Here is a 19,181-nt window from a genome sequence, read left to right as displayed (position 1 = left end):
TTCTTTTTTATCCCGCTTCACCTAACATACTAACCTTCCTCCAAATCATTTGGGGGTTCCTCCCCTGAAATATTCAGATAATGACCTCAATCCTTCCATTTATTTTCAATGTGTAGACTTGGACCAAATATATCTGAAACATATGATTGTACCCTCATAAATCAGCCCCCTTATTTACACACGCATAGTCAGAGGCACATCGTTAGTGTTGATCCAATTGACAAATCATTAAGCTTTTAGAGCCCTTTTAAGGAACTATCTGCAGTCACCATCCATTCCTGTTTTCAGCCTTAGGATCACTTAATATTTTGAAGAAATATTACAGTCTGTTCTTTGGCCCTATCTCTCTTTTGTTCCTTGATCGCTGTGTTCCTGCATCAGAAACATTGTTCTAATACCTAGATCTTATAAAATATTCAAGATGCAAGCTGTTCACTTTACCTCAGAAAGTCTCCATCTTCAGAACCATGGGTGCCTGTTCTGTCTTTACAAACACACGAGATTTTACCTTTCACAAACATTCCTTATACGCGTCCAAGAAAAAAATAATAATAACCCAAAGTAGAGTAGGCTTGGATACCAATTTCCAATTGTTTTCCAAATCGTTATGGAAACCTAGATTGTGAACTAATTGGATTATAATACTTTTAATATGACAGCAACCTTAGGTTCTCACAGCTTGAGTAGTAAAACTGAAGAATTCGTACCAGTCCAAACCTTCACTAAAATGACACCAGGCCCACAATCTAATGAAAACCCAACCATTCTTACCACGTCATTTTCCCTTCCACTGACATTTTAGCAGATGAACACCCTCATGTCAGACGGTGCATGATATTTCGAGATGAACAGAATTGAAAGACTTTTTTACTTGAGAACTTTGTCACCCAAGAGTTGGCTGTCCAGGGGACATTTTCTCCCAGGGGCGTTTATCGACTTTCCTAAGAAATACATCATTCTGTTCTCTTGATTTCTGACAATATGTCATTTAACCTGACAACTGCAGGTTTGTAACCATATTTGTGGGGAAAGTTACAAGTCCTGAAGTTTCTTCTAGTTTAAACCTGTTTTTAGATTTCAAAGAGACAAGATACATTTGCATCCTCTGATTAAATCAGGTTATTGTCTCAAAGGCTGACCATGTAAATAATTCAGATTCATTCATCACTGTACAATAGATTTAATAAGCATAATAAACACTTTGAAGAAAACACTTAGGACGCTTGGTCTGCCCTTGTTCTCATCCCCCATTATCTCAGATTTCCTTGTGAACAGACTGAGTGGTACTATGGGGTTCTCCTCTATTCAAAATATGCAAAGTTGCTATTGACCAGTTTGCAATTTGCATGTCTCAAATCCTGCCAGAACACAGGGTGAGGGGCATGAGGTGACTGGTGAATGTGCCAAAAGGGGACATCAGGGTGAAAATGTTCACCCCAGTGAACAGATCTTCTCCACCCTGGGGTATTGCAAAACATAACCCTCGCTGACTACTGAAGATTTCTTTTTTTAAGACAATGAAGATATTGGGTATGAAAGGTTACGTGAAATCTCAGACAACTGGTGTCTTTTTTCTTTAATTGCTGGGTTGAAGAACGGGATGAGCAAGGATTTAAAGATATTTATAAAAAGAGTAAAGAGGGTGGGGGCTTCCCTGGTGGCGCAGTGGTTGAGAGTCCGCCTCCCGATGCAGGGGACACGGGTTCGTGCCCTGGTCCACATGCCGCGGAGTGGCTGGCCCCGTGAGCCATGGCTGTGGAGCCTGTGCTCCGCAATGGGAGAGGCCACAACAGTGAGAGGCCCGCGTACAGCAAAAAAAAAAAAAAAAAAAAAAAAAAGAGTAAAGAGGGAGAAGGGTACAATTGTGACTGTTTACAACACACACTTGGAGAGTAATTTACCACCTGGGTTTTAGCCTTCCTGGACCTCTCTCTGTCTTGTGTTACTTTCTGCAGCTCCATAAATCTAAACTTGCTGACTGGTATATATCATTCTATATTCTTAGTGAGTTCTGTGGTCATATATTTACAGTGGCCACACGTGAGACCACACTGATGATCAGATGTATGTTATCTCTGAATACTGAGTCTCTACTTTTTCATCTCTTGAAAATATGCTCAATGTCTCATGATTTCAGATTATAAATAACATGCACACAGACATGAAATTTTTTGTATAAATCTGCTTTGGAATGGAATTTTTCCCATAAAAAGTATATGTGCCTCCTGGGTGTGTATATGGAGATATTAACAAAGGAGTGAATGTGCTTGGGAATATTTTTCTTTTTTGCATTTTGATGGCATTTGACTAAAGATCCACTTTAAAATCATCATGTTCGCAAAGGGTAATTCTGTTTCCACTGACTATATCTGCAGAGCCTTAAGATGGCCACAGACAAGAATTAAATGCCACAGTTAATAGAAATGGAGACTGTTTGAAATGATCAACTTTATTAAATAGGATTATTTGGAGGAAGATGAGAGACAAAGCATAGAGGGCGAGGTGGGAGAGAGAAGAGCGGGACAAAAAAAGGAGAGAAGTAGAGAATGAGAAAAAGTAAAAGGAAGTTATCTTTTTGATCCTTCCCCAAAGAGAAAGGCCTGATAAAGTTAAGTGAAGCAGCCCTGAACAAAAGAGCATCATTAATTAAGAGAAACCATTATTCATTTTGGCCAGGAAGTAAGGTGTTTGGTCAATCAAATAGGTAGTTAATAGTTACCTTCCACTTCAGCGAACATTTGTTCAGACTCCTCCACGTGCAAAACTCCGTGCAAAGCCCGGAGTCTTGGCAGAAGGCTCTGGGCTCCATCTCTCCCAGTTCTGCTCTCCTGTCCTTCTCCACTTTTTGTTAGAAGCACATCTGATCTTGACACTGTCCTCCTTTAGCCCCTGTCATGGCTTCTCAATGTTCCCTGAATAGATATTCCAGATTCCTTACCACATCCAGCAAGACCCTGCAGGGTCTGCCCTCTTAGGCTTCGCTTGGTGTTCCTGGTCCCCTGCTGGGGCCACTGTGGGCTTTCAGACCCTCAAATGCCCCATGTTCCTTCCATCCTGCTCCTCCTTTAGATCAACTTCCCTGATGCCCCTACTCCCACTAGACACTGGGGCAGATAACCCTCTCCTCCCAGACAGTAGCCTGTACTTCTCTCCGAGGCATGCATCACAGTTTATAATTATATAACCTTAGTTTGGGTTCCCCCAGAAGAAGATGACTTTGAAGCGAGGATTCGAGAGCAAGTAATTTATTTGGAAGGTGAGCCTAGAAAATATCCATTAAGGGCAGTGAGACAGGGAAGGGAAGGCAGCCCATAAAGAGAAACTTGCCCAGCAAGTTACCACCAAGGGAAACAAGCTTCATCCTGCTGGGGAACCAATGTGGAACACACACCTCAGTTATCCCACCGGAGGGTCGTGGGACCCGGGGTAATTATACATCAGTCCCTGTTAGTTACTGGTTGAATGATGCTCTCAGCAGCACTGACCCCCTGATACTTCTGGCTTGCAATGCTCTCAGGCAGAGGTGCAGATGCTGGCAGTTGCAAGTCAGCCAGGTATGCACAATGTAAGGCTCAAGGAATTATGGGTAAGGCACTGACGGTTCTGCTAGTTACATACACATGTACACTCATATTTAATACATACGCATATTCGTATGTTGTCTTCATAGAGCCCCATGAGAGCAAAGACTGAGTAGCAGTGTTGCAGTGTCCCCGTACCTGTGCCCCGCTTCCTGTGGTCCACCATTAAAATCACGCCCCCTTACCAACACCCTCAACTCCCTGGTTCCTCTTGCCCTCTGTCACACGTGCTCTGGATGACCCTGTCATCCTCCTTCTCCAACCTGCACCCAAGTGGATTAATGTTGGGAAAATGACACAATAGAGCTGATGAGTTCCACTTTATTTTTTTTTATATTTATTTATTCATTTATTTATTTTGGCTGCGCCGGGTCTTAGTTGTGGCATGCGGACTCTTAGTTGCGGCATGTGGACTTCTTAGTTGTGGCATGCGGACTCTTAGTTGCGGCCTGCGGACTCTTAGTTGAGGCATGCACGCAGGATCTAGTTCCCTGACCAGGGATGGAACCCAGACCCCCTGCGTTAGGAGCGCAGAGTCCGCACTGGACCACCATGGAAGTCCCATGTTTCACTTTAAATTTATGCTCCAAACGCAAAGGCATACTGGATGCTGCCTGGAAAGAAAATGACAATTTCTCAGAACTCCCACAGCCCACCTCCACCCTCCCTCTCCGCTGATGACCTCATTGAAAAGTTAGACACCCTCAGTCAAGCACTTCCTCCCCTTCTCACCCCTTCTCCTTTTCTCCTGTTACAAGGAGGACAGTGTCCTTTTGCCTTTGAAAACACCAGACCCCCTGCTGGTTCTCTGTCCCCTCTGCCTTCCTGCAGTTTACCCCTCTCTCCCACATCATTAACCTCCTCTTCTCCACCTGTTCATTTTAAGCAACGTACCACCGTGGTCCAGAGGCCTTGCTACTCAAAATGGGATTCACGGACCAGCAGCATGGGCCTCACTTGGGAGCTTGTTAGAAATGTAGAATCTCCCACCCCACATCTACACAATTAGAATCTGCATTTTAACAAGATTCCCAGGCACGTTAAAGTTTGAGAAGCACTGGGCTATTTATCCAGTCTATTTCTCCACCCCCCACCACAGCCAAATTTTATCCATTCATTTGACATAGGTTTAATACCTACAGGTACCAAGCGATCTTCTAGGTTCTGGGGATACAGAGAAATAAAACATGACAAGATCACTGTGCACGTGTGACGTCCTGGTGGCAGAGAACAGCAAAGAAAGAAAGAACACACGATCAGATCATAAATAAGTGTTTTGCAGAGAAATAGCATATAGTCATGTGATAGTCACCAGAGGGCTACTTCAGATCACTCCAAAGAAGTGACATTTAAACAGAGATCTAGGGACTTCCCAGGTGGCACAGTGGATAAGCAGCCGCCTGCCAGTGCAGGAGACACGGTTCGATCCCTGGCCCGGGAAGATCCCACATGTCGCGGAGCAACTCAGCCCTTGCGCCACAACTACTGAAGCCCACACACCTAGAGCCCGTGCTCCGAACAAGAGAAGCCACCGCAATGAGAAGCCCACGTACTGCAACGAAGAGTAGCCCGCGTTCCCCACAATTAGAGAAAGCCTGCGTGCAGCAACAAAGACCCAAGGCAGCCAACAATAAATTAAATTAAAAAAAAAACAAAACAAAAAAAAAAACTGATATCTAAGTGAAGAAGCCATCATTAGCTGTCTACACATGCTGTCTCATTTCTTCACTCATTCACCCCTTCACCCTTTGGGGGATACAGTAGGCTTCCATCTTTATGCCACTGAAGCTGCTCTTTTCCGGATGTGCAGACTCAACGGCCGTGGCTCACGGACCCAGTTGCTCTGCGGCGTGTGGGATCTTCCCGGACTGGGGCACGAACCCGTGTCCCCTGTATCGGCAGGCAGACTCTCAACCACTGCGCCTCCAGGGAAGCCCAACTGGAGTTGCTCTTAACAAGGTTTTCAGTGGCTTCCACATTGTCATAAGCCATGGCTCATTCTCTGTCCTTAGTTTTCTCTACTTCCCAGCAGTCTTTGCATCAGCTAACGACACCTTCCTTCTTGAAACATTGCCACATTATGTTAGTTACGTAATTAACATTTTCTTCGCCATATAGTGTTCAACATTAGCTCTTGTTAGAAAAAAAGACTTTTGTGAGTAAGAGAAGAGAGGGCAGAGAAGATAAAGGGGAAGGAGATAAATGAGATATATTTTATTCAAGCATAAACATGTAATTCCAAATCAGACAAAAAAATACATTTTATGTTTTTAAAAAATCCTATGTCGTGTCTGGTGTATCTGGAAGTGAGAGACATAACGGCTTTGATCCAGGTCACAAAGGAAAAGGTTGGTTCAGTATTCCTTCCAGACCAGCCTCTCTGAGCCCTACACTAGTTCTCAGGGGACCTGGGCAGGAAGGAGAGCTGGAGGGGGCTAGGAGGCTTCCTGCAGGACCGCGAGTCTAAATCCCCCTCCCAGTCCTGGAAGGCAGGTTGGTGAGGGACAGGGAGATTTCGGAGGAGGAAGATTACTTGCTGGAAACTACAGAATCTTACCCAGGAGATGGATGGAAGGTATTATTAGCCTGCTGATGTACGGAAAGACCTAATTCAGCACCGGGAAGTTGGTTTAGGGATGTCAGTGTGTAGTGTACCAAAATGTAGGTTCATAAAAGTAGAGGACAGTCTATGTATCACATTTACCACACATGGATTGTTAAGGTATTTCTTTTTTTTTTTTTTTTTTTTTTTGCGGTACGTGGGCCTCTCACTGTTGTGGCCTCTCCCGTTGCGGAGCACAGCCTCCGGACGCGCAGGCTCAGCGACCATGGCTCACGGGCCCAGCCGCTCTGCGGCACGTGGGATCTTCCCGGACCAGGGCACAAGCCCGTGTCCCCTGCATCAGCAGGTGGACTCTCAACCACTGCGCCACCAGGGAAGCCCTAAGGTATTTCTTTTTAATTACCAAATACTGTTAAGCCCATCGGGAGCGCTGCCCTAGTACTTGCATGCTGAAGCTTGGTTCCAGTCCACAGGGCCACAGCCACCGATACATGCATACGCCATCATGGTTGCTTGACACCCTGACTTTGTGGTTCTCTGCCGCCCTGGATCCAAGCTCACCAGCACTTGGCTCTCTGTGGTTATGGGGATATGTTCAAAAGTAAAGAAAAGCTCAGAGGTTAGGAGATGGTTACAGCTTCATGCCCCTGCCTACCACAACAGCAGAGGAGAGTAGTAAGATCAAAAGAAGAATATATTGTGACACGTGAAAATTATATGAAATTCACATTTCAGTGTCCATAAGTAAAGTTTTATTGGAACAGAGTGATGCCCATTCATGTACATGTTGTCTCTGACTGCTTTTGTGCTTTGATGGCAGAGCTGAGCAGTTGTGACAGAGACCACGGGTCCCTCGAAGCCCAAAATACTCTCTGGACCTTTAGAAAAAAAAAATTGGCCAATCCGTGGTCTGCAAAAAGCGGTGCAGGTGTTTCAGCCTTGGATGCTAAGTTCTGTGCAGTGGAGCCCTGACCTACCTTTGCAGCATTCCCTCTAGTGCTTTCCTTCATGTCCCTCCTGTAAAGGCCATGGTAAACATCTTGTTCCTCATTTAAATTTCATGCTGCTCCACCTCTGTGTTTTCTTCTTGCTGTTCCCCTCTTCTAGAGACCACACCCTACACTCTCAGTTTGCTTTTATGCCAATTTACCCCAACCTTCACGCAGGCCTTCCTAACTCCCTCAACTATAATTTATTCCTCCACCCTCTTTTTTGGCCATAATTCTTTCTGTACTGTCTCATGGCACACCAGTTCTCTACTTTGCATTATAATTATTTATGCACATGTTTTATTTCCCCGCTAGACTATAAACTCCTTGAAGAATGCATTGGCTCATTACAAAATTAGCATTCTGAGAACCCTGATTTGCATCACACATAAGATCTCTTGTCTTCAGCAAAAAGGAGTATACTTATGACACATATAATTGGCACTTATCACACAAATCAGTGATAATGGGGAACAAGGGCAAGACGGTTAATTAAAACCCACAGCAAATTCCTCCAAAATTCATTGGCCTTCCCTACCATTTTACCAATATGATATGCACTGGTTTGTATTAAACCCCCTTTCTGCACACTTTGTAGATGTGTAACTCACCATAAAGTGAGTAGCAGCAAAAAGACCAGAAGTGAATAATCCACCAGCTGAAATCATCAAGCCTCCAGTAATGGGAAGCTTTGGGGGCCTTCTTTCCAGGGAGGGTTATGAGCCTCTGAACTTTCCACCCCCGGGGCTGCATAAAGATTTGAATTTGTTTGTATGTCATTTGAAACTTAGACATGGAATAATAATCTTTTGGTATGACCCTGATACTCAAAAGAATAGGCAAATTTAAAGTTAAAAAATAAATCAAACAATCAAGTTCCCTGCACATATGTTTGATAACGAAGGCCAAATATTCTATTGCAAACATTAATTCAACAAGAGATGATAAGGAAATAAAATAAAGATGAAGAGTAACCCTGCTTGCCAAAGCACCATATGCGCTTGGGATGATTCTCTGCACCCATGACTAGTGTACACAAATATTGTGTTAAACCTCTCCTCCTAATAGCCTCATTTCTCACATGCTCTTCGGAGGGAAAAATGTGATGCTAATTTAAGATGACTTATCCTGCTAAGCACATAAATAAAAAATAGTTCAGAATCCAGAACATGACAGAACTCCCCTTTCACATCTAATTAAGTACTTTTAATTGGCAATTCAATTGGCAGACTGTATATTTCAGGCTGGAGAGAGGAATGCAGAACAGACCCCTACCTAGTAAGATCCAAAAGAGGAGATGTGGGGCATAGACAATTGCTTTATCGTATGAGATGCCGAAATGGGATGTCAGGCGACTATCTGTACATCTGGGAAGGAATTAGCAGTGAACAGGGCAAATGCTAGAGGGTCTGATCATGATTATAAAATGTCATTTAGAAAGATATTTACATTGTTAATTAAGCAATGAAGCTGATAACTGCTACGCTGTAAATTGTGCTAATTACCCCAGTGCCTTGGAAGGTTTTCTAATCAGCCAGATCAATAGGCTCCTGGTTTATGCTAATAATGCAGTGTCATCCTCCTAAGTGCTTTGCTTACAGCAGTCTGAACCCAGTACAGCTCCCGCCTACTGTCCTGTGCTACAGGCAGCCAGCATTCATCTGTCTGCCCACATCACATTGGTGAGGCTGATGCCCGCTCACCCCCATGGCCCACAGCGAGGAAACAAGAATCCCACCATGCACTGCGCCTCCACCAATTGTTCAGGAGAGAGGGCTGAGCCTTTGTGCTCTGTGAGATTTTTATGTGGCCACAGCCCTGTTTTCTTCCGACCATTAGAAATATCACATAGTCCTGAGAGATAAGGGCCACAAAGGAAGACCCAGATGCAAGTCTCTGCTCTGCCATTGCCTTTGATGAGATGACCTTCTTTGATGAGATGGTCAAAGAAGGTCAAAGCGGAGACCTTTTTCCAGTCTCCTTTGTAGCCATCTCCAGCCATGTGACTAGGTCCTGAAAATGGGATGTGAAGAGATGGGAGATGTGCTGCTTCCACCTTTAAAAAGGTCATCTCATCAAAGAAGCAGGACACACCAGTTGTTTCCACGAGGCTGAGTGTAGACCAAGTGAGAGGGTCAATTCAGTTCAACTACTGGGTGGACTTTTAGGGTTTTTTGTTTGTTTAATCACTGAATTAAGTGATTGTTAGTATGAACAGACTGGTCTTTTGAGCCAGAAGAACCAAACCGCTTCCAACACAACATCAGCCTCTCTGGAGCCCCAGCATGACAATAAGGGATCTGAAATATGTGATAAACGACAGAAACAGTCTAATGCCACGTGCTCTCATGTGTTCACCTGGCTCTTGGTCATCCACAGGAAGGCGGAGAATGTGCATGAAGGAGACCCAGAAATAATTCCTTTACCTCTTCACAATCTATAGTTTTTATCTTTTTCCCCCATTGAAATGCAAACCAAAAATCAGCAGCTGGTAGCCAAGTGGCCTGGTTTGAAGATGAATTTTCTGTTTCTCTCTCCTTCCTTGGTAGGTGTCCTAATGAACAGTCAAGATCCCACTTGGAGGGTAAACAGGGCAAAACAGAGAATTAGCAAAGGGCTTGGGTAACTCACGGGTTGATAATCTGTCTCCAAATTACCGAGAGTCAACTACACATGAACTTTAAGCTGCAGCCAAGGGAGAGCTCGGAGGTGGAAAGTCAGGGTGAGAGAGATGCAGAGGCCCAATAAGGGTGGGAAACAGCTGGCACCCATTTCTTCTCTAGAGAAACAGAACTCCTTCTGTGTGCCTCTGCATGGGGCTCCCCAGCTTTCATTGCCAGCTCCGGGGCCCCCATGGGCAGAGCCTCTGAGTTCAAGGCCAGCTCCTGTGCTGGGCTTTGGGATGGGGCCAATTTGTTGAGTTGTTTCAGTGCTTTGATGTGTAAACTAATCATCAGTCATTGTGCTCTAATTAAACTTAAGTGGTGCAATGGATTTGCTGTCATAGAGGCCAGGGCCCTTCCTGGACTGAGGGAGGGAGGGGCAGTGTCTGTTGGCCGAAAGCAGCCTTGCCCCAGGAGGGCAGAGAGCGAGGAAATGCCAGACAGGAATATGAAAGGAGCTGGAAACGCTGTCTTGGGTCCAGAAGGTTGGAGGAAAATGTGACAAATCAGAAACTAGGGCAGGTCTATGAGTCTCTGATTTCCTGGGTGATGTCGCCCTCAGCATGAGTGTCTAGACATAACAAGCTCGGGTCAAGTGGGTAATCACAAGGTGACCTTACTGTTTGCCATGGTAACAGACCTCTCAGGGGCCAGCTGGCCCTGGTATCGCCAAAATGTAACCCAGCTGCATAAGGTGGAGGAGCTATTTCCACCTCCACAAGCCAAACCCGCTGATCAAAATGTACAGGGAAGGTAGTATCAGGACTCTTTAGAAACTGTAGATCCTGATGACTATTTACTCACCCCTGCCCCCTTGGTATTTGTATTCTAAGTTAAAAGAAGTGTTTCTAGAATTATGAAGGGGAGAGTGGGTCCTCCTTCTGAAGGAGAGCCAGAGGAAAGGGGGAGAAGATGGTCGTGGTACAGTTGACATCGTGACATGTGTCCTGGGAGTAAAGTCACTGGTCCTAGATCTGACTCTTCCCTGGCTCAAGTGATCACCAAAGGGCAGGGAAAAGGATGTTTTTTATGTCCCTTACTGCTTCCACATTTTGTGAGAACTCCACATGGATAATACTGGTTTATTTGTACTGTTGACTCAATGTAACTGATAAATCCCATTCCATAGAGACAAGGTAATGGCATAATGACAAAACTCTTCTCTTCGTCACCCATGTATTCATTCAGCAACTATTGATTGAGTATCTAGGCACAAGGCATGCTATACGATCAAGGCTGTGCAAGATACAGATGAAAGAATTCATGCTCTCAGAGGACAGACAAGATGACCATACATGATTCAACAACTGCAAGTAATTCAATAGAAAATGTAACTTGGCAAGAAAAAAACTAGGTCAGGCATATCATATGGCACTATCTGGACATCTACAATAAGACAGTATAAGAAAAGAGAGTAGGGCTTCCCTGGTGGCGCAGTGGTTGAGAGTCCACCTGCCCATGCAGGGGACACGGGTTCGTGCCCTGGTCCGGGAAGATCCCAGGTGCCTCGGAGTGGCTGGGCCCGTGAGCCATGGCCGCTGAGCCTGAGTGTCCGGAGCCTGTGCTCCGCAACGGGAGAGGCCACAACAGTGAGAGGCCCGTGTACCGCCAAAAAAAAAAAAAAAAGAAAAGAAAAGAGAGTATAACCAACAAGGTCCTACTCTATAGCACAGGGAACTGTATTCAATATCCTGTAATAAACCACAATGGAAAAGAATATGGAAAACAATATGTATATACAGGTATAACTGAATCACTTTGCTGTACACAAGAAACAAACAGGACATTGTAAATTGACTTTACTTCAATAAAATAAATTTGTAAAAAAAGAAAAGAAAGTGTGGCAGACACTGCTGCTTCTGCCCTCCCCACACCCCCGTATCTGTTCTTTCCTTCTCTGGCAATAGAATTTTGATCTTAGATGTTTGACCAGATGAAAACGACCTTTTTCCAGTCTCCTTTGTAGCCATCTCCAGCCATGTGACTAGGTCCTGAAAATGGGATGTGCTGCTTTCACCTTTAAAAAGAAAGTGGCCTGTCTTCCCTCTTTGCCCCTTCCTGCTGCCTAGAACGCAGATGTGGCGGTGAGCCTTCACCCGTGCAAATAAATGGCGACATACTACAGGTGACAGAGCTACTGGCCAGCAGGATCCTGGGTTTCCCACACCATGAAGGCACCTTATCACTGTGGACTGCTTCTATTCTTACTCATACATGGAAGCAATACACTATCTTGTTTAAATCACTGATATATCCCAACCAATACGGAGTAGAACAAGCCAATTAACAGAATGGCGCAGAGGAGAGGAAACTCATCATGAAAAATATTCAGTTCTTCCCAAAATTGTTTTTCTTATCAAGAGCTTATTATGTGCCAGGCATTGTTTTGTCTCTGGGGATTCAAAAATATATGAAGTCCCTGACCTCAAGAAGGGAACACAAAACATAATCTTTTATTTTAATTTTAAAAAACTTTTTATTGGAGTATAGCTGATTTACAATGTTGTGTTAGTTTCAGGTGTACAGCAAAGTAAATCAGTTATACATATAAATATATCCATTCTTTTGTAGATTCTTTGCTCACAGAGGCCATTACAGAGTACTGAGTTCCCTGTTCTATACAGTAGGTCCTTATTAGTTATCTCTTTTATATATAGTAGAAAACACAATCATTTAATATGGAAATAGCAGTGATAGAAATAATCACAGGGTGTCATGAGTGAATGGGAAATGGACAGCTATTTCGGCCTAAAGGCATCAGGCATTCAACCTGGGCCCAGAAAATCCGGATGGATGTTAGTGGGGAAGATGGGAGTGGAGGAAAGCTTGTTAGCAGAGGCTGCCATCTTGCCCGGCTTGCATTAGTCCCACGACCTGGTATTGCGGCCTGGGAGGGTCTCCTCTCTCTCCAGGTCCTCGCCATACTCACAAACATGGTGTAAATTGCCACCTTCTCTGGAACATTCTGCTGAGCCTCCCTCGCCCTGACTCTGAAGTAATTTCTCCAATGACACTGGTGTTGGGCTGCACCCTGCAGGCTTGCAAGCCCTGTACTTGCCCAGCATCAGGACCAAAGAAAGAGCCCGGAGTCAGCGAGAGAGACATCAATGGTTTCATGGATGGAGGGGCTTACATGTCTAAAGCAAAGTCCTGGAGCAACACCCCACCTTGCAAGGCAGACGGCGGGCAGGACATGGCAGCAGTCTTGCTACCAGGGGAAGAGGGAGGTTACCAGTTAGAGGGGGAATTGAAGTCAGGTCGGCTCATCGGTTGCCAGGGAAACCAGCAGAGGGGCGCGCCTCTCACCGCCCCCCCTTTTTTTTATATATAAATTTATTTGTTTTATTTTTGGCTGTGTTGGGTCTTCGTTTCTGTGCGAGGGCTTTCTCTAGTTGTGGCGAGCGGGGGCCACTCTTCATCGCGGTGCGCTGGCCTCTCACTGTCGCGGCCTCTCTTGTTGCGGAGCACAGGCTCCAGACGCACAGGCTCAGTAGCTGTGGCTTACGGGCTTAGTTGCTCCGTTGCATGTGGGATCTTCCCAGACCAGGGCTCGAACCCGTGTCCCCTGCATTAGCAGGCAGATTCTCAACCACTGCACCACCAGAGAAGCCCTCACCGCCCCCTTTGATAAAATATCCTAGTGGAGATAGTTCTGACCTAAAGATTAGAACAATCACTAGCTGGGTCGGGGAGCAAGTACACGGGCATTTGCTCATTAGTCTCTATGATTAAGAGGGAAGGTCAGTCAGGTGAGCAGGGTGTAGGTGAAGCAGGCACTGGTCGAGGAGGGGTATGTACAGACAGCAAGAGAACAGCCATCTGGGGTGGCCTGATCATACAATTGGCATTTAACTAGCAATGCAAGGCCATATGTCAAACAGGTCTGCAAGATTGTCTTCCCTCTCCTTTTGCGTTAAACTCTTCAAGGACTGGAATGATGTTTTCTGAAGTTCTGTGCATCCTGCCTCACACATGGCACAGAGCCAGAAACTGGGAACCCCCAGAGCAGTATAAAAAGAACTTTCACTTTGAACCAAGGCTGATAGAGGTTCAGCTCCCAACCCTTCCATTCTTTGGCTGTGTGGGACTTTGAACAAGGTACACATCCCTCCGAGCCTCACATTCCTCACCTGTGAAAAGAGGAATAACAGAACCTATCTGGAAAAACTGTTGTAGCAACTGAAGAAGACGATGTTGGAAAAGTACCTAGCAGAGTGCCTGGCACAAAAGATAATTTCTTTTCCTTTTTTAAGGAAATATTTGTCCAAAAAGAATCCTTAACTCTGCACGTTATATCATTGATTAGAAACTGCAATGCACAAGCACTCTACTTACTCAAATTGACTGCATGATGAGGAGTCTGGAAGATCCCAGTAGATAGAGCCTAAATTCAGCTGATTTGTGTCATGGTCATCACTGATACCAAGCAGGGGAAGTGTGTGTTGATTGTGTGAAAGGCAGATAGGAGGGGGTTGCTGGTCATTTCTGCATCCCATTTACAAAGTTGGCTGTTAAGACTTGGCAGATTGGACCTACAAAGCAAAAATTGTTAGCAACCCAAGCTGGGAAAATAGATCATCCATGTCCTGGATGCCTCCTAGTAACATTTTTCATAGAAAGGAGATAAGACATGGTATTTGCAGTTGCCGGACCTTGAGTTTTTGATCCCTCCCACACACAGTCCCGTTCCCCCACCCACCCCCCAAAAAAGCCCATTCCTGCCCTCGTCTTCCCTACATCAATAAATGGCACCACCATCACCCAGTTACCAAAGCCAGAAACCCAAGCTTGGGTTTCCTTGATTCCCTTTCCCTTTCATCCACATCTGTCCTTCACTATCGATCCTCTCCCAACTTATCTCTTGAATACATCCTCTTCTATCTATCTCACCACCAACCTAGTCTAAGCCACCATTATCTGTTGCATAGAGCCTTGCCACTCAAAGAATGGTTTGGGGACCAGCAGCACTGGCATCACTCTGGAGCTTGTTAGAGATGCAGAGTCTCAGGCCCCCACCTAGACCTGGAAAATCAGAATCTGCATTTTAATAAGATCCCCAGGAGATCCATTTGCACAGTAAAGACCAAGAACCCTGCAAAATAATACAGGAGCCTCCTAACCTGATCTCCCTGTCCTTGTCCTACCGGATTCCAACCCATTGGTCTGGGCCCAATTTGCTAATTCCCACACCACTCAGATTGTGTAATTTTTTTTAATCTACCCTGCCACATGGCACAGGATGGCAGTTCTAATTTTTGACAGATTATTTCTCCCACCAAACCAAGACAAGATTTTTTGTTTCCTCCCTGAGCTGGTGAGGGAAGGTATTTTAAACCATTTCATTGGGGATTGGGAGACCCCTTTCAGGGTCCTGCGTTTATGAACGGATTTCAGTTCTAAGTTCCCTTTTCAAGCGGGCCCAGCACGGACATGAAAACTCCAGCCCCCATCCATTAGGGTTTGTATTCTGGAACTTTCTCCTGGCCTCACTCCTCTCCCCACTCCCCCAGCAGCCAGAGTCCACTCAGGATCTTCCTGCTCTGTGTTTAACTTCCCTCTTAGTCCCTGATCCAAGATTATTTGCCTTTCTTTCTATCAAACTCAGATACATAGCTCAGTTTCATTTTGTTTAGTTTTGTTTTCTTTAATGAAAGGCATTCCTGTGTGTTTGGGTGTGGGGAGTTTGGCCCAACTTATCCTGTTACTAGGCAGAGCCATCTTTTTAAAACTGAGATCAGACCCCACCACTCCACTGTTCAAAACGGGTCAGTGGTTTCTGCTCTTGTTTAGAATGAAATCCCAAACCCTAAGTAGGCACTCTGGTCCCTGCCTACTCAACTCTTCAGCCATTTGTGCCCAAACACACAGCCATCCTTTCTGCATCTCCCACACCAAGGACTTTCCAGCTTCAGGGTCTTTGCACCAGCAATGGCCTCCCCTGGAAGGCTCTCCTTCCGCTTCACATGCTGATTCCTTCTGTCCTTAGGTTCTAGCTTGGATGGCCCTTCCCGAGAGAAGGCTCCCCATCCCCTCACCCCCACCTATCACACTCAAATGCCCTCCCAACTCACTCTGAGGTTGCTGCTCATCACAACCAACAATTATTTTGTTTATTTGTATGTTTACTTCTTTACTACATCATCCTCTCTAAAATGTAAATTCCATGAGGTCTCGGACCAGATAGGCACCTCGCAGGTGCTCATATTTGAGGAATGATGTGGTTGAAAAAATTACATTCTAGGACTGTCTCTCTGATGCAGTAGCCACTAGCCACATAGGGCTTCTGAGCGCTTGAAATGTGGCTGGTCCAAACTGAGCTGTGGGGACTTCCCTGATGGTCCAATGGTTAAGACTCCACGCTCCAAATGCAGGGGGCCTGGGTTTGATCCCTGGTCAGGGGATTAGATCCCACGTGCTGCAACTAAGAGACCCTGCATGTAGCAACAAAGATCCCGCATGCCGCAACTAAGACCCAGCACAGCCAAATAAATAAATTAATTTAAAAAAAAAAAACTGAGCTGGGTGCTCAGTGCAAAATACACATTGGATTTCAGGATTTAATACGAAAAAAATGTGAAATGCCTCATTAATAAAATTTTATATCGATGACATGTTGAAATGATCATACTTTGAATTTTTGGGGTAAATAAAATATATTTTAAAAATTTATTCCACATTAAAAATATGGCTACTAAAGAATTTCAAATGTGTGGCCCACATTATATATATATATTATATATATATATAATATATATATATATTTAACATCTTTATTGGACCATAACTGCTTTACAATAGTGTGTTAGTTTCTGCTGTATAACAAAGTGAATCAGCTATACATATACATATATCCCCATATCTCCTCCCTCTTGAGCCTCCCTCCCACCCTCCCTATCCCACCCCTCTAGGTGGACACAAAGCACCGAGCTGATCTCCCTGTGCTATGCGGCTGCTTCCCACTAGCTATCTATTTTACATTTGGTAGTGTATATATGTCCATGCCACTCTCTCACTTCGTCCCAGCTTCCCCTTCCCCCCCCACCGTGTCCTCAAGTCCATTCTCTACGTCTGCGTCTTTATTCCTGTCCTGCCCCTAGGTTCTTCATAACCTTTTTTTTCTAGATTCCTTATATATGTGTTAGCATACGGTAGTTGTTTTTCTCTTTCTGACTTACTTCACTCTGTATGACAGTCTCACTACAAATCCACCTCACTACAAATAACTCAGTTTCATTTCTTTTTATGGCTGAATAATATTTCATTGTATATATGTGCCATATCTTCTTTATCCATTCATCTGTCGATGGACACTTAGGTGGCTTCCATGTCCTGGCTATTGTAAATAGAACTGCAATGAACATTGTGGTGCATGACTCTTTTTGAATTACGGTTTTCTCAGGGTATATGCCCAGTAGTGGGATTGCTGGGTCATATGGTAGTTCTATTTGTAGTTTTTTAAGGAACCTCCATACTGTTCTCCATAGTGGCTGTATCAATTTACATTCCCACCAACAGTGCAAGAGTGTTCCCTTTTCTCCACACCCTCTCCAGCATTTATTGTTTGTAGATTTTTTGATGATGGCCATTCTGACTGGTGTGAGGTGATACCTCATTGTAGTTTTGATTTGTATTTCTCTAACGATTAATGATGTTGAGCCTCCTTTCATGTGTTTGTTGGCAATCTGTATATGTCTGGAGAAATGTCTATTTAGGTCTTCTGCCCATTTTTGGATTGGGTTGTTTGTGTTTTTGATATTGAGCTGCATGGGCTACTTGTATATTTTGGAGATTAATCCTTTGTCAGTTGCTTCGTTTGCAAATATTTTCTCCCATTCTGAGGGTTGTCTTTTTGTCTTTTTTATGGTTTCCTTTGCTGTGCAAAAGCTTTTATGTTTCATTAGGTCCCATTTGTTTATTTTTGTTTTTATTTCCGTTTCTCTAGGAGGTGCGTCAAAAAGGACCTTGCTGTGCTTTATGTCATAGAGTGTTCTGCCTGTGTTTTCCTCTAAGAGTTTTACAGTGTCTGGCCTTACATTGAGGTCTTTAATCCCTTTTGAGTTTATTCTTGTTTATGGTGCTAGGGAGCCACATTGTATTTTTATTGGATATCGCTGGTCTAAGAGTGAAGTCCCAGGAACCGGAAGTGGTGGCCAGCATCATCCGAACTCACATCTCGTTTCTGTCTGCTGTCAGCGATTTGGGAAGCCATTCATTCGGGCACCGAGAGCTCCTGACTGTGCTGAGGGATGAGCCCTCTCACAGGGGAAAAACAAACAGCCGCATCAGGCTTTGTTCTTAATGCTCCTCCTAAGTGCTGATGACACCCCTGCTGGGTCCAGCCTCAGGGGAAACAGTGGGGAACTGACTGACAGCCATTAAGAAAATGGAATTGAACGGCTCAGATCAGACATCACGGCAGAGTCTTTATCAAGCAAGCATCAAACCCTGTCAGCTCTCCAGCTAGGAGGAAGGCTTGCCTGGAGAACCTTAGTTGCTTGTGGTTAGCTGACAATCTCCTCTGCAGCTTAATGTTTTAGGATTAGAATTGTAAAGAGGCACTAACATGTACTGCTTGCCATTCATTAGCCGTGTGGGCAAGTTACTTAACCTCCACCTCCCTCGGTTTTCTCACATGTAACGTGGCGATAATAATTGTACCTACCTCAGCGTTGTTATGAAAACAAGATGAGCATCAAGCAATGCACTTAGAGCACTGCCCAGCACACAGTTAGTGCTCGGTGGAGGCTAGTTGCTATTCTTATTATTGTTATTTATGTTTAATATGAAAACTTTTGTACAAAGAGCCATTTTCTAGAGCCAAAAAATCAAGCTAAAGCCTAGAGGTGTGCTCCTTATTACCCCACAAACAGGACAGCTGGGCCTGTTTGTTTGTTTGTTTTTTCGATCTTGTTAGTTTATTGAGTAAATCAATCCTGGGTAAAGAAAAAACAGAACTAGCTTTGGGGACAGAGGTCGGGGAAGTGAGAGAATCCCCCGGCCCCTGTGGTGAGGGTAGAGGGGTCGCTTGTAAAACTCATGCTACGGGTTTCCCTTGGTGGCGCAGTGGTTGAGAGTCCGCCTGCCAATGCAGGGGACACGGGTTCGTATCCCGGTCCGGGAAGATCCCACATGCCGCGGAGCGGCTGGGCCCATGAGCCATGGCCGCTGAGCCTGCGCGTGCGGAGCCTGTGCTCCGCAGTGGGAGAGGCCACAACAGTGAGAGGCCCTCGTACCGCAAAAAAACCCTCATCCTCCTGTTTGTCCTTCTTGATGACTGTCTTGTCTACCGGTGATGGACCCATACTGAAATATTTTTAATCTAAGATTCTTTTGCTACTATAGTGGTCATTTATCATTTTGGCTGTCAAGTGTGCATCTCCCTTTT

This window comes from Mesoplodon mirus (genome assembly GCF_964341445.2).
Source record: "Mesoplodon mirus genome assembly, chromosome: 18".
Lineage (NCBI taxonomy): Eukaryota > Metazoa > Chordata > Mammalia > Artiodactyla > Ziphiidae > Mesoplodon > Mesoplodon mirus.
This window is presented reverse-complemented; position numbering follows the sequence as displayed.